We start from the raw sequence: 19062 nt of genomic DNA on the forward strand, positions 1-19062 counted from the left end.
AGCTTTTGTAGACTTGAGCTGACTTCCTTGGATGCATCAGATGAAGTAGACTTAAGTCTCATGCTGCCAACTTCTTTCTTTCAGTTAGTCTCAAAGGTGCTACAAGATCTACTTCCATACTGATTTTACAGACTAAGGGGATAAACAGACCAACACTAAATGCTGGCATCGGGCTGGAATGAGGGCATGGTGACCACATGCCAGCTGCCCCAACTCCTCCCCAATGCCAGTGTCAGGCTAGATGCCCTACTGCATGCTGGACAGCATCACACTGTTTCTTTGGCAGAGCATTTAGACATTCTGCACCAAAGAATCGGCAAAAAGCTGCCGCCACCATGGCAAGGGTGCCTTTTTGCCACTTTAAAAAGGAGTGGCATTTTGCTGTTTCTTTTTAGAGCAGCAAAGTGTCAGATCAGGCCCATGGCGTGCAGTTGCTGTGGGCCTGATCCTGTGCTGAAAGGGGTGGTGGGACATGGCTCCTTTGGGGCCATCTGTGGAGCCCCCAAGACATTGTACTGTAAGTTAATGGCATTGTATTTAAAGTTAAAAATAATAAAATAAAAGAAGAAACATCATCAGAATAAACTTTCCCATGTATAATTTAACAAGTATAATTTAACATTGCAAAATCAAAAATTCAAAAAAAAACCAAAAACCCTGAGACATTTCATAAATCTTTCAGTAAGACCCGTTTCCCTTTCCTGACCCTGTGAACAACATCACCAGTTGTCCGAACCCAGCAGCTCATCACTTGGGTTTCTGGAAGGAGGTTTCATAAAGCGATCATATTCTGAGACAGTAACCGAACATCTTTCTTTTCTCCTTTTCTCACTTTTCTGTTGGCCTTGGGAACACCTCTTCTACAGTTTGTTCTGCTGGACTGTTGTTTATTGGTGGGGTTGCCAAATTGGCTCTCAGTGAATTCATGCATTTTGTCTTGATTGATCTTCCATAATAAAATTACTTTAAAAAACCCCTAAGTATACACCAGCAGAAGAACAAGCGACTCCAACTTTCTGGATCCTGAAGAACCCCCCCCCCCCCCTTCCAGGGGTGTTTTTGATACAGACATTGAACTGACAGCTCCAAAGGGCAAGATGGCTGCTACCAAAAAATCAAAGCCCACCGCTTGAGGGCCATGTGATCTCTCTCTCTCGCTCTCTCTCTCTCTCTGTCTGACAGCTAGCACCCAGAGTAAAGAAGCAGCTGCCAGTGCAGATGCTGAATATTTAGTTGCGCGTCGGATCCTGTGGTCCCTGGAGTGGAGGCACAGAAGGAGGTGCCAAAGAGCTCAGGCTCTCCTCCTGCCAAAACCATCAGGGCTTGAAGGGGTTGGCTGAGACCCGAAAGGGCGCCTGCCTCGAGCTCTCTAGCAGGGCGAGGGCTGAGAAGAGGAGCGGGAGGGCTCCTCTCTTCCGATGGCCAGCAGCTCCTGCTCTCCGGTGGTTGACTGCTTCCTGCCGTCTGTTTGTAGCAGCACGAGCTTTGCAAGCGCAGCGGCCGAGAGAGATGGGGCCCCCGAGAGCGAGGGGCAGCAGCAGTAGCCCCGGTTCCTCCTGGCCCAGATGGGGAGGAAAAGTCAAGGCGGGCATTGCTTGGGTTCCTTGAGTCGCAGCGCGATGGAGGCTTTTGCTGCTGCTGCTGCTGCTGCTGCTGCTGCTGGATCCAGCCCAGTTCTTGGTTGGTTGAAGAGCCTTGGAGGATCCGTCCGGGGTCCCTGTTAGAAGAGAGCGAGAGAGCGAGGGCGAGAGAGAGGAGGCCATGGGCGACCCCACTGGGAGCTGGGGGGCTCCAGTCAACCTCAGCCAGGGCGGCGCCCACCGGGCTCTGAACGCCTCTTGGGGAGAGCAGCAGCAGCAGCAGCAGCAGCAGCAGCAGCAGGGCTCCCGGGAAGAGCAGAGCTACCGGCATTTCGCCACCGGCGCCCAAGTGGTCATCTTCCTGGGCTCCCTGATAGGTAAGGAGGGGCACCGGCAGCAGGGGGGCAGTCTGTCTCACCCTCTGGGTCTGTGGGGATGCCTTCCACAAAACCAACCCTCTTGTTGTTCTTTGGGCCAGATTTATCCAAAGGAGGCTTGCCATGGCCTCCCTCTGCGGCTGAGAGAGTGTGACTCGACCAAGGTCGCCCAGTGGGTTTTCATGGCCAAGCTGGGAACCCAACCCTTGGTCTCCCAAGTCTCAATCCAATGCTCACACCACTAGGCATCACGATGGCTGAGATTTCTATCTGAATACCATTGTAGTTGCTGCTTGGCACTGGGGCATCTTTCAAACCCCAGAGACAGCTATGTTCAGCCTTATGTGAAGCCATGCTTTCTCCCCCAGCTGGCTTGGCTTTGAGTACCACAAGATAAATTATACGATGGGAATTGTATATAATATAATACAATTGCAATAAAACATTTGGCCATTTAACAAACGCAAACAAAAATCCATCAGTGATACCTTTATTGGCCAACCAAAATGCACAATATACTTGCAACAGGATGACAGGATGACTTCAGCAACAATGGAAGGTAGAGAGCATTATAAGTTAAGAGTCAGAAGAAAATACTGGGGTTTTTATTAAGGGCAAAGAAGATTGGTACTTATGTAAAGTTACAATCATGCAACAAAACAATTAACATGTATATAATGCTATTATGTGTTTTAGTTTATGTGTTTTATATGTTACAAATACATTTTTTTTAAAAAAGTAAATGTGTGCCAGCTTTCCTTGACTCCTGAAATAGGTAGTTTCGTTGTTTGTAAAACTAACACTGAAGGGTAAATTAGTTTCCGTGTACTTATTTTTCAATGGACTCAGGGCCATGGCTTCTTTGATTGAGTCCATTCATCTGTATTGTGGCCTTCCTCTTTTCCTCTTGCCTTATGTCTTGCCAAGCATTATTGGCTTTTGTAGTGAATCATTTCTTCTCTGGATATGTACAAAGAACAACAGTTTAGTCATCTTGGCTTCTAGAGAGAGTTCAGCTTTGATTTGTTCTTGGACCCATAGATTTGTCTTTTTAGCAGTCCACAATATCCATAGAGCTCTCCTCCAGCACCACATTTTAAATGAACTGGTTTTCTTCCTGTCAACTTTCTGCTCTGTCCAGCTTTCACAATCATACATAGAACCTGGAAATGCAATAATTTGGACCATCCTAACATTAGTATTCAATTATCTATCTTTACACTTACGGATGTTGTCTACTTCCTTCATATCAGCCTGTATAAACTGCAATCTGATTTCTTTCCATTCTGTTTAATGCCTGAACCAAGGTATAGAAAATCTTTATGTCATTGTCTGCATTTTCTCTTTTAAAGTTATGTCATTCATTTGTGGTCATCACTTTGGTTTTCTTAATGTTCAGTTGTAAACCTGCCTTTGCACTTTGTTCCTTGACTTCTTCAGTAATCCTTTTAAGTCTTTGCTGTTTTCTCCTAGTGGTATGGTATCATCTGCATAGCAATTGCTGATGTTCATTCCTCCAATTTTCATGCCTCCTTCCTCCCAGTTTAATTCTGCTTCACATATGATATGTTCAGCATACCAGTTAAACAAGATGATAAACTGAAACCTTGCCTAACCCCCTTGCCTACTGGAAACTACTGAGTTCTTGTGACTGTCTCTCGCAACACTGTTGATGGAAGAATCTGAGTGCCAACATTATTGTTTAGCATTGTTCCCACATACTGTAGCTGTGCTCTAGAGAACTTTATGCCCATGAATGCTGCCTGCATGAAGATTTCACCCATTTAAAATGGCACTGACCAATTCTTATGGAGTCAGCCTCTTCCAAATAGTTGATCAAATAATGATCATAGGTGCATGCTATGCAGAAACATGCCACATCCTCACTTGTAGGGCCTAAATTGACTTGCATGTCCTAACTAGAGCAGACCCATAAAATCAAAATAATTTATCTTACTGATTCAGTGGATTTACTCTAGCAAATGTATTTAGGTCCAGGTCTTGGCAGAGTTTGGAATGTTACATTTTGGATTACAGCTCCCAGAGTCCCCCAGCTAGATGTCAACTGACCCAGTCAATACAACACGATTTTTTAGTTTTAAATGAATAATTGGCAAGTACAAGGCACTTGGCAAAGGATTTGTGTATACAGGCTTCCCTATCTGGATCCCCCCCATACATTTCCTCAGTGGAAAGAACTGAAAGATAGGTATATGTGTATATATATGTGTGTGTGTGTGTGTGTGTGTGTAGATATATAGATATGTGTATGTATTTAGATATATGGAACTGACTGCTGAAGAACTCCATAGCTGTACAGTATAAGGTGCTAATTTGTCTTTATCATTGTTTTTACTTATTGCAGAAGAAAAGTTGATGCAAATGTTTGAAACAGTTTCTAGAGTCGTATTGACTGAATGTCAATGAAAATACTACTATCTGGAGTTTCCCCAGAGTTTCTAATTAAAATAAACAGTTTAAATTATGGCAATGTTATCCCAGGTTGTGCTAATTGGTAGTGGTTAAGTTGGATTTTTTTTTAATAATCAGTTTTTCAGATGTGGTTATTTGAATGCCAGACAACTTTGTGATGAGTTTAGCACCTGCTGCTCGTTGATATCTTTTGCTGAAGCCTTTATTCTAACAATAATATCGATAATTAGACAATGACTGGGCTGTCTATGTAAATTGGTATTATTAAAGTTATTTTAATCTTAGCTGAGAAAGTGCTTTTCATATTATTCAGGTTAATTAGCCATAGCAGCCAGCCATAATTTACAAACGCTGAAGTACAGCATCAGAGAGGCTGGATGTTTCCTTTGATATTGCACTGAGTTTCAGATACAGTGGGAAGCAATGAGAAGTAAAGTCTAAGTTGTTGCTGAGGGAAGCCCCTGCATATCTCTTGTAAGGTGCTCACTTGATCCAAAGATGTTGGGAACTGCCCGTTTGACCCAGTAAGTTACATTTGTGCGCCCCAAGTCCAAGTTCTTATTAATAAGTATTTACCTATTTAGAAGGCTAGATTAAGAGGCTGGGGTCCTGGAGCAGTTCCCAAAACACCCCCCCCCCATATACATATGTTTACTATTCTAGGAGTGGTGGCATAGATATTAGATAAATGAATAAACAATACTGAAATGCATACTGCAACAAAAGATCAGCACAAAAATCCTTATATATCTAGGAAAATATCTTGGACATTTTTTTTAAAAAAAGGGCCAGTGGATGTGGATTCTTCACAGCCTCTTGACTGGTTATTTATGCATGTCTTTTGAGGAGTAAGAATGGCTCAAGAGAAAGCAGGTTCAGAGACCATTCAAAACACACATTTTTGCATGTACTAATGTTAATAAATAACCCCCAAGCACTCCTTTGAGGCCATATTTGTCTGTTTCACAAACATCCAACATTGCACAGTGAAGGAAATTGAAGGAAATGACCTGGCAGTCTTGAACACAAAACATCTAGGGATGAGATTGACTCATTCCAGGTAGAAATCATTTTAGTCGTTACTCATTCACCCATTTCCAAAGCAGAAATCCATTTACTCAAGGGGGGGAAAATGCATGCTCGTTAGGACTCTACCACCTTATTCTCTCTCTCTCTCTCTCTCTCTCTCTCTCACACACACACACACACACACACACACATCATCATCATCATCAGAAGATACACAGAAAATGCACAAACCTACCAACTATCTGCAGAAAACATGCACAAGCAAATCCCCCTGCCTTGTTGTTGTTGTTATTACTAATATTGTTCATTTATTTATATCCTGTCTTTTCCCCAGTACTGGGGGTGAAGGTGGTTTACAGAAACTGAAACAAATACTGATTAAAATACCTAAAAAGTCATTATTAAAAACATATAAAGGTTATCTTAAAATGATTTATAGAATTAAAGCCATTTTATCCATTAAGAGATAAAAATCAACCAACCAGATACCATTGTCTGTCTATTGTAATCAGATCCTTAAACCCTTTCGGATCAAGGAAGTTTCACTCTTCAGTGAAAGGACAACAAAGAGGGAGACTTCATAAGAAGGGAGTTCCTTGTCCCCACCAAACGTGTGGGAAGGTAATGGGACTAAGAGATGGCTCTCCTCTGAACACCTTAGAGTCTGGGCAGGCTCATATAGGAAGCTATGGCCCATATTCTCCTACATTTCACAGATAAAAACTGGCACATGTGTGGCCAAGCAACATCAGAATGTGGTCAAGATGGTAAAAGTTATTAATGAGGAAGAAGAACACAGAAGCTAGAAGTGGCTGCAACAGTGTTGCAAAAGGACTTTTAGTGTCTTGAAGGCACTCAAAGTTATCATTTTTGTTTTGCTGAAACAGACTAATACAGGTGCCCCTTAGAAAACTGTTAGAGTGTCACTGACATTTTAGCTACACATATTCATTAGTACCAATTATAGTTTGCGGCTATGATTTTGAATGGATCTGCAAATTTTGTTTTGGGCTAAAAGGCTTGGTTAGATAAAATCAGTATTTGGGTTGTTGGCCATGCTAGTTGGCAATTCTAGGAACTGTAGACCCAAAGGTAAATGTTCAAAAATGACAGAAATGCTCGTGCATATGTACCATGTCCCACAGTTAGGACCAGCAAACCCAATGGGTGTGATAGTCCAATTATCGTTAACGTTAATGTTTGGCCTTGTATATATGAGGCTGCAAGTGTCATCAGTGTGTGACTAACTGGCTTAAGCTGTAATATCTGGTTTAAATTGGCCTCTCGATGTGTTTGCAGGTCAGGGAAGAGAAAATGCTTTTGAGACTTAGAGCTGTTGAAGGCCTTGCTGTCCCACTGGGCATGGAGACATATCTCTCTGCACCTGATTTCCTCCTTTTTTGTATCTGGATATCAGTTTCTCCAACTCTGGTAATATCAAAGTATCCCAAAAATAGGACAGGGAAAGGGGGGTTAATTGCAAATATGAGAGTTTGGAGCTTTCTTTACTGCTTTTATGGACAGTTGTTCTGCATTTACACTAGTCTTCACCAGTAGGCATTAGAATGGTGAGTGGCATAGACTTTTCCAGACTTGTCCAAAGCCTCGGGATTTGGTAGCAGTTGTCCTTGTACTTATTTGTTTCTGTTAACCATACCATGTTTTTAATATCCTGGTATTTTCCCCATAAATCTCCAGTACTAATTGCAACTTTTTATTCCCAGTGTAGGGTGGGTTTTTACTCCCTGTTACAGAAGTTTCTGATACAGGCTGGTGTGAACATCACAAGTGTGCATCCATTTTGTTGATTTGTCTTGCTGTGTTTTTGGGTCCTACTGATTACATTTGTGAATGGGGTATGTCATTTGTCATGGCAATTTTCTGTTGATCTTCATTGCCTCAGTACGTTTGTGATTACCAGATGGCACATTTTCTCTGCGCAGAGTTCAATATAAGGTCTTGTCTTTTTTTCTTTTATATTTAAGTCATAGTGATAAAGCGATACAGCCTTATATCACTTTAGCAAAACACAAGTATCCCATTTCCTCTATAACACTCTATCACTTTAGAAATTCAATTAAAAATTAAATAGATAATTAGAAATGGAAATAATGTGTAAGATGAGGAATATAGATACAGGAGGAGAGCATTGGTGTGATGTGTTGAGTTCATGGTGGAGATGGTGAGGATAAGGAAAACCATAGCCATATCACATCTCAACTCAAGGGCATTGCTAGGGATGTGGGAGTGGATGGTGGGAGGTACCAGGTGACACCCTTAGCAGGGATGACACCACTGCTTCCCAAATATCTGCCTTTTGTCAGAAATGGACTATGGCTTTTGCCTACATCCCTTTAAAATGCCCATGGGATGATGTGGGTGGGATGATGCTCAGTGGGAGGAGAGGCCCCAGGTTTAAAAAAATGAAAAAATAATTTTGTAATTTTAAAAAAATCTTTAAACATTTTAATTTTTTTTAAAAATCAATTATTTAATTGAAGAAAATCACATCTTACCAAAGATTCACTTTAACCACATGAAACTATGTACATGCAAATACATTTCGGCTTTGTGTAGGATATTGTAATTTAAAGGTACAGTTTTAGTTTTGCTAATTGTTTATGGCACAGCTATTACCGTTAAGATCAGCCAATTATGATTTATGAATAACATCAGTACAAAAACCATTACTAAAAATTCTGCATGGTGAGGCATGGGAGGAGGTAAGTTGGGGGGGGGTGACACCATGGGCATGATCAGACAAGGGAAATTGGAAGTATAATCCAATGGCAATCCGGATGCAATCATGCGGCTTAATGTTATTGCGTGATAGACTACCACACGCAATTTCGGGCAATGGGAAGTCAGTCCGAACGCAATCATGGGTTTTCACGTTATTGTGTGAGAGGTGATCACATGCAATTTTGGGCAATGGCAAGCTATTTTCGGGCAATGGGAAGTCAGTTCGAATGCAATTTGAATTCACATAGGAATTTATTACATGGGAGGAATTTCTTTTGATTTCGAATGAAAAGAAAGTCGGGCCAGAACGCATTCACGTGAATTCACTAGTTCAGCAAATTTACGTGGATTCGAATTGCGTTTGAACTGACTCTCCATTGTCCGAAAATAGCTTGCCATTGCCTGAAATTGCGTGTGATCACTTCTCAACACAATAACGTGAAACCCCATGATTGTGTTCGGACTGACTTCCCATTGCTTGAAATTGCTTGTGGTAGTCTAACACGCAATAATGTTAAACCCCATGATTGCGTTCAGATTGCCATTGGATTATACTTCCAATTTCCCTTGTCTGATCATGTCCGTAAATTTGCTGAACTAGCGAATTCATGTGAATGCATTCTGGCCCCACTTTCTTTTCATTCGAAATTAAGAGAAATTCTTCCCATGTGATAAACTCCCATGAGTTACCACACTGGATGACACCAACTCTAGTAATACCACAGCTGCCTCAATTTCACATCAAAGAAGAGAAAAATGTGGTTGAAAAGAAACATGTAGCTTGGGGTAGTGCTAGAATCTGCCCAGCAACAAACCAGCACCCTGTATTTGGTATATCTAGGGGACAACTGCATGCAGGAGTAGAAGCAACTATTATGTAGAATCACAGAGTTGGAGGAGACCACAAGGCTATCCAGTCGGCCCTGACATTTCTGTAACTGTTGGGAGAGTCGGAGGGAGCCCATGGTCTTTGAAATGACGGCAAAGTTTGGCCATACAGATTTGTGATGGAGAGGATGCTTACAAATCATTTCAGTATCAGTATCTGTAAATGAAAGAAATACTGCTCAGTTGAAATCAGTGCATCTTTTAAAACTGAAATATCTAAACTCCTGAGATTGCTTGTTTTTGAAATCAATATTTGCAGAATAATTCTTGTAAAAACGAACATAACATTATCCCAGCCAGGAAGAGGCCACAGGCTTCTGTTTTCTTTGATAAGTTCTTATTTCTCTCTTCTATTGGTAACACCTTTTTGCATGAGTACTTGTATTTTTAGTGAAAAGCTGAATATTGGCATTTTAGGTAGCTGAATATCTTTTTGTTTAAAAAGTCGAATGGATTTTTTCCTGTTTGCATTCCCAAAACCCTCCTCAGGGGTTATTTTGAATCAGAGTTCATGCAGTTTTACACTAGATTCCATTTACTGGACAATTTAAAACAATTTTCAACAAATTTCTGAACTTTAATTTTAAATAGCCCCCGAGGAATGCCTTAGGAGTACACACAGGTCAAAATACATGGGGCTCCCCCCCCTTTTTTTTTTTTTACTTACAAAATAACCATCTATTTGAGCATCAATATGTCTCCAGTTTCTTCTATGGGTTCCACTGGATGCTCCCAGTTTCTGCTTCTTTTGAATATCTTTTGTTAAAATTAAGCAAAGTCGCATCTGTGTAATCTGAAATAAACACCATGGAATTCACAGAAAGTTACCTTTCGATGTCTGTGCATTGGATTCAAAGATATAGCCATGTTAGTCTGTAGAATCAGTACGTAGAGAGATCTTATAACACCTTGAGACTAAGTAGACTAACTAACATTGTCTATAAAACCTCATGCTGCCAACTTCTTTCTATCAGTTAGTCTCAAAGGTGCTACAAGATCTGTCCACATATGCATTAGACTGTTGACATAACCCAGGGTGACCAGACATCCTCCTTTTCCTGGGCATGGCCTACATTTTAATGTTATGTCCAGGGCTCCCGGGAAAACCCCAAAACGTCCTCCATTCAGCCTTCTGACCCCCGGTTCCTTTTTTTCACTGTAGGTCTAGAGGAATTGAAGAGGTACACAGGTGTACCAGAGCTCAAAATGTGAGCACAGCACAGGATGGAGGTGTCTGTGTGTACTGTAAATGGAACTTATGGAAGAAATGGGGGTGAGGGCAAGGGGTGAGAAGAAAGACTTCAAGTACTGTACTGTAAAGTAGAATCATAGAATCATAGAGTTGGAAGAGACCACAAGGGCCATCCAGTCCAACCCCCTGCCATGCAGGAACCCTCAATCAAGCATCCCTGAAGTACAATTTCAAGCCTTTGCTTTGTTCAGAGTTCTACAAGTATATTCTGTCCCAACAAGACATTTTAAGTGCCTCAAAAGAATACATTAGAGTACATAATACAGTAGGTGTAATAATAGCTGTAAATAAACCATATGAAGCAAATTTATCTTTATATGAGTGTTTTTAGCATTTATTTTCTAATGTTCTACTTTTTTCTTGAGTGCCTTACTTATATTTTGCGGTGCTTTTTCCTCCTTTCTGGTTATAACATCTAGTCACCCTGTCATGACCTCTAAATGGGCATGTGAGCATTTGTTAGTTGTTTCTCTGTTATTTTTCTGTATGCGTGTTTTGTATGATAATTTCTTTTTAATAGATCAATGTCAGAAAAGAACTTGGGGCTCCCAGCTTGTAGTTGAGCCTATACTCTGTATTCAGTACTAATATTTTTGTTTGTCCATATAATCAAAGAAAATGTTTTTATACAGTATAGAGAAAAAACTATGCAAATACATTTTATGTATACATTCACTGGAAATAATCTTCTATGTTTTCCGGAAATCAAAAGACTTTGCCCATGGGGAGTGATTCATATACTAACAAGAAGCTTTGTTTGGTGCCCTTTTACAGCATATAGCACACAAACACCGAAGAAAATAAACACCATAGAAATAAATACATACTATGGGGAGAGGGAGATTGTATTACTGCCTCTTTCAGATATCAGAGGTAAGTAAGACATTAGTCCATGAATTATTTGTGACAAGTGTGGGCGTCTGCTAGCAAGTGTGGGATGGTAGTGACTGCTCCCTCAGGGTTCCTCCAGACATCCAGTGTTCCTGATAAACATCAGGCTATCCTGTTCCACTTTTGCATGCTTCAGAGCAATTGTTCCTGCTCTCACATCCAGTCATGCCATAAGTATACCAGATTGTGTTGTCCTGTTTGTTGTTGTTGTGTGCCTTCAAGTCATTTCTAACCCTAAGGTCAACCTATCATGGGGTTTTCTTGGCATGATTTGTTCAGAGGAGGTTTGCCATTGTCTTCTCCTGAGGCTGAGAGAGCGTGACTTGTCCAAGGTCACCCAATGGGTTTCATGGCTGAGACGGTATTCGAACCCTGGTCTCTAGAGTCAGTGTCCAATGTTCAAATCACTACACCATGCTGGCTTTCATAGGTTGTCCTGTAGGAGGTGTGATTCACTGTGGTCTGGGTGGGGTTTATTTTCCTTCCTGCCCTTCCCCATGAGGCATGCCATTAGGGACTGCAAAGGATTCTCACGAGAGATGACCCCTATCTGTATCAGGCTCTCCCAGGACTGGGGGAGAAAAAAGGAATTCCTGCCCAGGGCTTCAGAAGTCACTGTTGGGTCTTAAGACTGTGACAGAAATAGACTGGAGCCTCGTCTGCACTGGCCAGAATAGTTCAGCGGCAGCCTGAACTATCCTGGCACCACCTGCCCCCGTTACCTTGGTCTCTGTTTCTGCACTGCAGTGGCTTTCTGCACAGGCATCTGCCACTGGCATCGGTCATTTGCTTCTGAGGTCAGAGTGAGGTGTCCAGTAATGGTCACATGCTGGACACTTAATTCTGACCCCAGAACAACCAACCCATGGCAGTGATGGATGCACCATCCAGTCCAGTAGGACGCCCATGCAGACAACCACCAAGATCAAGAACAAACTGTAAGTTTTTAAAAATGTTGTTTGGACTGCCCACACCAGTTGTGGGGTTTGGGCCATGCATTGTCCAAATAGGATGATGCCAGAACCAGAGTGTGTGTGGTAGTGGACCTTTTGGTCCTTGCAGACAAGGTTAGGAATAGAAGATATATTTTTTGGATATTCTTCTAGGAACAATTCTCACCATATCCCAAGGCCTTTTGCCAGTTTGATTAAGTCCTCAGACAGGCTTCATCTACACTGCAGAATTAATGCAGCTTGACACTGCTTTAACCGCCATGGCTCAATGCTAGGCAATTCTGGGATTTGAAATTTTGTGACATATTTAGCCTTTTCTGTCAGAGAGCTCCAGTGCCACAAGAAACTGCAAATCCTAGAATTCCATAGCACTGAGCCATGGCAGTTAATGTAGTATCAAACTACATTAATTATGCAGTGCAGATGCAGCCCGTGTCTTCCTGATTTCCCACTTTCATTAAAAAACAAACAAACCTAAGTCTTTAGCCTCAGAAATGAAGCAAAGCATGCAGTTCTATTCTCACATTTTTTTTTGGTCAGCAGCAAACCTGGTCCCATAGTGTCTCAGTGTTTTGGGCCAATGAATTAGGTCTTGAATACCAAGTTTACTCACTGGAAAACAACAGGCAGGTATGCCTAAATTTATGAGAGGGCAAGTATTAGTGCATTGATAGACCTGGTGCCCAGATGTACTAAAAATTATCTACTTATTCTCTGGCACTGTCAGATAACACTGTCTGCTGTTCTATACTTGGTGCAGTTTATGCAAAAATGGGCTGATCACAATATAAAGAGTAAAATGTCCAGGTTGTTGTAGAACCTCAATGCCTGATCAGGTATAGCCGTTTGTCCTGTCCCCTCTTTTTCCTGGAAGACTTTATTGCCATGTTTTACACCAGGAAGGAGGAAGCTTTAGCCTTCCATGTGTTTTGAATGGCAACTTTCACAGTCTCTTCTCATTGACTATGCTGGCTCTACTCTGCAGAGTGTTCACCATGGTTTTCAAGATGAAAGAAGCCATTTTAGAATAGAGGTGGGGTAGGCATGTTTTGGCGCTAGGCCAAATATGCCTCCTGGCCCAACACTATTGTAGCCCCAGAAGTCCACCCACCAGTCCTGCAACATTCCCATTAAGTCAGTTTTGCCCCAATACCATGCAAAAAGCTCTCTCAGTACATGAAAACATATAAAAATACAGTCAGCCCTCTCTAACCAGAGATACTTTATCCACAGCGTCAACCATCCACAGCTTCAAAATATTTTTTAAATGTAAACAGTTCAAATAGCAAATTTTGATTTTGCCGTTTTATATAAGGGATGCCATTTTACTACACCTTTGTATTTAATGGGATTTGAGTATCCACTTTAACTCCTGCAAACACTCCAGAACCCTTACTACATCCAAATACCCTTGTTTTCCTCTTCAGCATCATTTCCTGTGGCCATTTTGAGAAGGCATAAAAATGGAGTTGTTTGAGCTTACTGTGGGATGTGTGTGGAGTGTGGGTGACCCATGAATGGATCTGGGAGAAATTAGGTCCCTGGTCTGTATGCAGTTGTCTGCCACTGTTCTAGAATATTGGACCCTTTTTCATGACAACTCATATGAAATTGATAATGTTAAGAATGGTGATGCCAGGGAAAAACAAGGCCCAATTTATTGTTGTTGACTCAACTTTCCTGTCACAGTAAAAAAATATTTTGCACCTGTAAGTGGCAACAAAGTTTGCTACATCAGTTTAAGTTCCAAGTTGTAAGAAAACAAAAACGTGGAAATTTTTAAAAGATGTGTGCACGTGAACACTTCTACAAGGCATTGTAGCAGTCCATTTCCATCAGTGAATATAATTCTGGGTAACTGAAAACATTTGGGGAGATCTGTGAAATGCAGTGGATGTTATTCAAGGTAGGGGGATGAAAGGAAAGAATTCTGTGCGCTTTCTTGGGTTGCTGTTGCTATGGAAACATCATCCTCATGTGCTTCACAAGAGATGCCTTATCCAGTCATTTATTGCAAGGCACTCTTGAAATGCATTCACACATTATTAGACGGATAACACCATAAAAGAATCCTCACTTGACAGTAAAAAATGAGGAGTGTAATGATGTGTATACAGGAACGATGTGCCACTGTCTAATGTTCTAATAACTATGCACTTTTGGATTAGTAATAGTTAGCATCACAGTGGGGAAAGCTCATTGCATATATTGACTGAGGAATATATTTGCTGGGGTCTTATCTGTTCTTTCAGGAAAAGAAAAGAAATTAGTTACCTAGTGTGATTTTGTGATATGTACCTTTCTAGAAGTACATGAATGGAACATGTAGAAATACCAATGTGACTAACAGAAGGGAGACAAGATAGGTGAAGGTGGGTAAGAAGATGTAATAATTTGGGCTGGTGAAACATGAAGCAGTCATATGGTTTCTAGAGGGTTAGTAGTATATTGGGTAAAAGTCTGATCTGTGAATGGAGAAATCCCCTATTTAAATACTGACTCTAAAGGGGGTTAAGCAGAGGAAATAAACTAGGTTGTTTCCATGCTTGCATTTCCAGAGGAGTTAACATCATTTGTTGTTGTTATTATTATAGGAAATCCAAATGCAATGATGGCCTTTTGATGCTTTCACTGTTAGTTTTCTATCTGAAGGAGGAAAAAGGCCAGTCAACCAGCAGGGTGGGTACATACAAAACACATGGTTGATAAGGAGGCCTGCTTTACATACTACTAGCAGAAAAGAAGTGAACAAGTAAAAGAGCTTTCTTGGAAAAAAGCCTTGCTGTTGTCATGTTCCTGGATCGATAACCTGTTGCTGTGAACTCTGCCTGGACTCTATTACTTTTGCTTCCCCTTTGGGTTGCTGTATCAGACTGACTGCTGACTCGTGAAAGACCTGGACTAGATTAAATGACCATGGCTTTCTATAACACCCTGGGCAAGCATCTCTCCTTGCTTAAAGACACTGAAGCTTGAACTGGGAGTTTGGATAGCATCCCAAGAGCAAAACTGGAGTGGACACAGCCCCTCATTTCAAAGTGGAGATAAACTCCTTCCCTTTCTCTGTGCTCCTTCCAAAGGGAGAAACCAGTGGCTGACAGGCTGATCCACCTTTTGAAGAGGGGTAAGCAAAACACCTTTCCTTTCTCCTCTCTTCTTCCAAAGGCAGAAAGTGATGGCTGGAAGGTTCAGCCACCATTGGAAGGGGCAATTTCTGCCTTTGAAAGGATGGAGGAGAAAGGAAAGGGGGTTATCTTCACTGAGGAGTGAGGGGCTGGTGTGTTTGGCAGGAAAGGTGGTGGTGCAAACTGGGAGATCAAGGTAGATAAGCAGCTTGATAATGCAAAAGTGAAACCTGCAGATGTGGAGGGCAGACTATATTAGTTTACAGAACATTTTACTCGTCTGTTGGGGCTGGCTGAATTAAAACGAAGAGCAGCATTTCTATGCTGGGAAGGATCGAGAATTCTGCCGCTCCTCTTCTTGCCTATTTATCACCTACATTTAGTCCTTGGTCATCCAAGGCTACCAGGTAAGTGCTTAAATATGAGTCTGAAATAAGACGTTGGTGGGAGGCATGCTTGGGGAGGCATGTTACATATAGAACAGCTTCTCACACAACTTGCTGTCCTCCAAATGGTTCTGACTGACTGACAGCTTGTTCATAGGACATGCTGGCCAGGGTTGATGAAGTCCAAAATGTCTGGGGGAGATCAAGTTGGGAAAGACTGGTCGAGGGTCTAGATGGGTTGGGTAAATGAGGAGAGTTCAAGAGCCATTTTTTTTTTGTCCCTAGAACCCTCCAGGAACTGCATAGCTTTTCAAAAATGTCAGAAAATGAAAACAAAACAAAAGCAAAACCAAGTATCCAGAATTTCACTATTGGCTTAGAAAAACTGGTATTATTTGATGTTAAAACAGTGCTTGGGAGCCTGAAACCTGAGTGACATGCCCCTCCTGGAGACATCTAAGACAGTAAATTCTCCCTTTTGTGGGCCAGCAGATGTGTGATCCAGAAAATCTGAACTGCTCATGGGCCAGAAACACAGCCTCAGGACCACATGCTACCCTGGGACCACAGTTTGTCCACTCCTGGCCTAGAATTTGGTAGGAAGTATCTGTTGTGGTTTCAGCATTGTTAACTCCCAACATGGAAGAAGCAATGTACGCCATGAAGTATTAAGGGATGAATCTTGATTTTAACTATTCTCTGTAGACAGATATAGCAATTAAAATAATAAAGCAAATCAGGGTAACCATCCAAATATAGGCTTTGAGTCTTCTTTGTAAGACACATAGGATCACGTACCTTGAACAATTGCTACCATCTTATTCCTAACCCTTCTTTCAGTACAACTGATGGCTATTGAGAGTGACAGAGACAGATATGCAGAATAAAAGAATTCATACAGATCATCCAACATAACTTTGTTTCAGCTGAGCAGAACTGGTGACAGATATTTTTTTTAAGCTAGAACTGTCATGTTTTGTTTTTCACATTAAGTAGCTGTATGCCTCTGAGACTTTACAGTGCTTTCCTGCCCATGGCTATTTTTGTGTGGAAAGTAGTTTCACTGATTTGGAATAGGAGCTTCTTTCAAGGCATGGCTTTTCTTTGGGAGACTTTTAAAATGCCCTCCAAGGCATTTATGTGAACGTTTGTTTGGATCCAGTGAGATTTACTTCCATGGAATATATAAATTAGGATGATGATGCTTGAGTCAGTTGGCCACTTAAGCATATGGTGAATTAATATGTTTCTTATGGCAGGTTTCCCAGCCTGATGCCTTCCAGGTGTGTTGTACAACAACCTTCATCATCTCCAGCCAGGATAGCCAAGGGTGGCTTAGGGTTAAATCAAAAGTTACCTATTATCTTTTTTTGGTTTATATATTTATTTATCACAGCTCTTAATACTAACCTTCCTCTACTGAGGTCAAGATTCTCTTTTTCTCCCTTAGTCCAGTTTTGTTTTGTTTTGTTTTCATTTTCTGGCATTTTTACAATAAACCTGTAAAGGAGGTTTGGCTGAGAATATATTTGGATGGTGATCTGACCAGAAAAGCATGGCAGAAGACACATGGAACAGTTTTTGGTGTTACTATTCTGAGAAATAAGACCTTCCCCTTTAGCACAGCCAAACAAGCCTCACTTGGCAACTGTAGTTCAGCATCTCAATATGCAGGGACCAGAGTCTGTACAAGAAAAGGCACTTTCTCATGTAACCTGAGAACTGCATAGGTCTTTGTAAGCCACCTTGAACCAGACTCAGGCTGTATCTGCACTGGAGAATTAACGCAGTTTGACAGCACATTAATTGCCATGGCTCAATGCTGTGGAATTCTGATAATTGTAGTTTTGTATACATTTAGCCTGATCTATCAGACAACTCTGGCTCCCCAACAAACTACAATTCCCACAATACCATAACATTGAGCCATGGCAGTTAAAGTGGTGTCAAACTGGATTATTTCTGCAATGTGGATGCAGTCTCAGTATTTAATTGGTAACTAGTGGAGATCTTACAGTGCAGGAGTGATATGTGTATGATAAGGGACCTTACGGAATAATTGTGCTACTACATTTTGCACTAGCTGCAGCCTCCAAACCAAGCCTAAGGGTACTACCATGCAGAGCACATTACAAATTTTCCATCTGGAGATTACCGGAGTGCAGATTCATGAGTGAATAGATCTTGACATTCTGTATGCTGTAACTATTGTTTTTATAATGAACTATGGACCAGGCAAATTCAGTTTATCTATCTAAATGATGAATTGTCCCAAGGTAGATTTTCCACTGAAGCAATCAGTTCATTAAAAATATATTAACTGATGAAAAATAATAACTTGAAGCAGGCTGTACTTTAGCAGGATAACAAAGATGTTTATCACACTATACTCTTATAGTGCTACTATTCCACTTTGACTGCTCTAGCTGCCTCCTGTTGCATTCTGGGATTGGCAGAATTCTCTGCCTGAGCATTCTAAATACCCCTCCTTAAAACTGCCAATACCAGAATGCAACAGGAGGCAGCTAGAGCAGTCAAAGTGGAATAGTAGCACTATAAGAGTATAGTGTGATAAACACCAATAAGAATCTTGTTGATTAATAATACTAGGTTTTGGTGTCAAAAATCTCCTTGTTTGTACTTTCAACCAAGCTCTATGTGAAATATGTTTTCCTCATTTTGTTCTTAAATACAATGTAAAAGTCTTAATTCAAAGCCATATGAGAGCAAAGATTGTCTCTTTTATACCATCTTGATTAAACAATTTTTGCTTTTTCCTTGACCAATTTCCCTACTCTTAGCAGGGCACTTTGGGCCATTTTATGCTATTTGAATAGGTTCTGAAACACTGATTATCTGCTAAAACATCCTGAACAATGCAAAGAAAATTAAACTATTATCAGCTAATTTATTACCTGGCAAAGTATGGACTAAAGCCAATGATGACTAAATAGAAGGGCAAGACTACTTTTCTTCTTGTTCTTGGGCATCAGGAAGGAAGGTGTTTATTCACTTCTCTTATCCTTAATTTACCCTCTCAGATGGATTGCCCTGCAGGGTGGGCTATATTATAGCCAAGTCAGCAATGACACAGGAGATCCATGATCAGTATTTTCTGTTATGTAAGTTAAAAGTAGCTATAGGTATACTATATGGCCACTGCACAAGTTCATAGTCTATTTCTGGCCCTATTTTGAACTTTATGAGTTGGGTAGAGATCCAGCTTAACAATTGTACCTACAGATCTCCTGTGGATGCCACAGACAGAACCTTCTTGGTGGTGGCACCCTAGTTATGGAACACTATCCAGAGATGTTTGCCTTATTTATCTTTTCAATGTCAGGCAAGTACTGTATCTTTTTGTTATCTAAAGTTTCTAGATGCAACTGCTCATCCTTTTATTCAA

The 19062-nt window shown here is 41.1% G+C and overlaps 1 protein-coding gene across 1 annotated transcript in view; it reads left to right on the forward strand.

The window, feature by feature from the left end:
• Nucleotides 1-1882: 1882 nt before the first annotated feature.
• Nucleotides 1883-19062, forward strand: part of GPR176 (G protein-coupled receptor 176) — a 56330-nt gene continuing 39150 nt past the window's right edge. The window contains exon 1 of the mRNA XM_089523537.1: nt 1883-1957. The gene's annotated coding sequence lies outside the window, so the exon portion shown is untranslated. The remainder of the gene's footprint in view (nt 1958-19062) is intronic.

This window comes from Sceloporus occidentalis, unplaced genomic scaffold, assembly GCF_023333645.1.
Source record: "Sceloporus occidentalis isolate IW3139 unplaced genomic scaffold, rSceOcc1.0.p SCAF_4, whole genome shotgun sequence".
Lineage (NCBI taxonomy): Eukaryota > Metazoa > Chordata > Lepidosauria > Squamata > Phrynosomatidae > Sceloporus > Sceloporus occidentalis.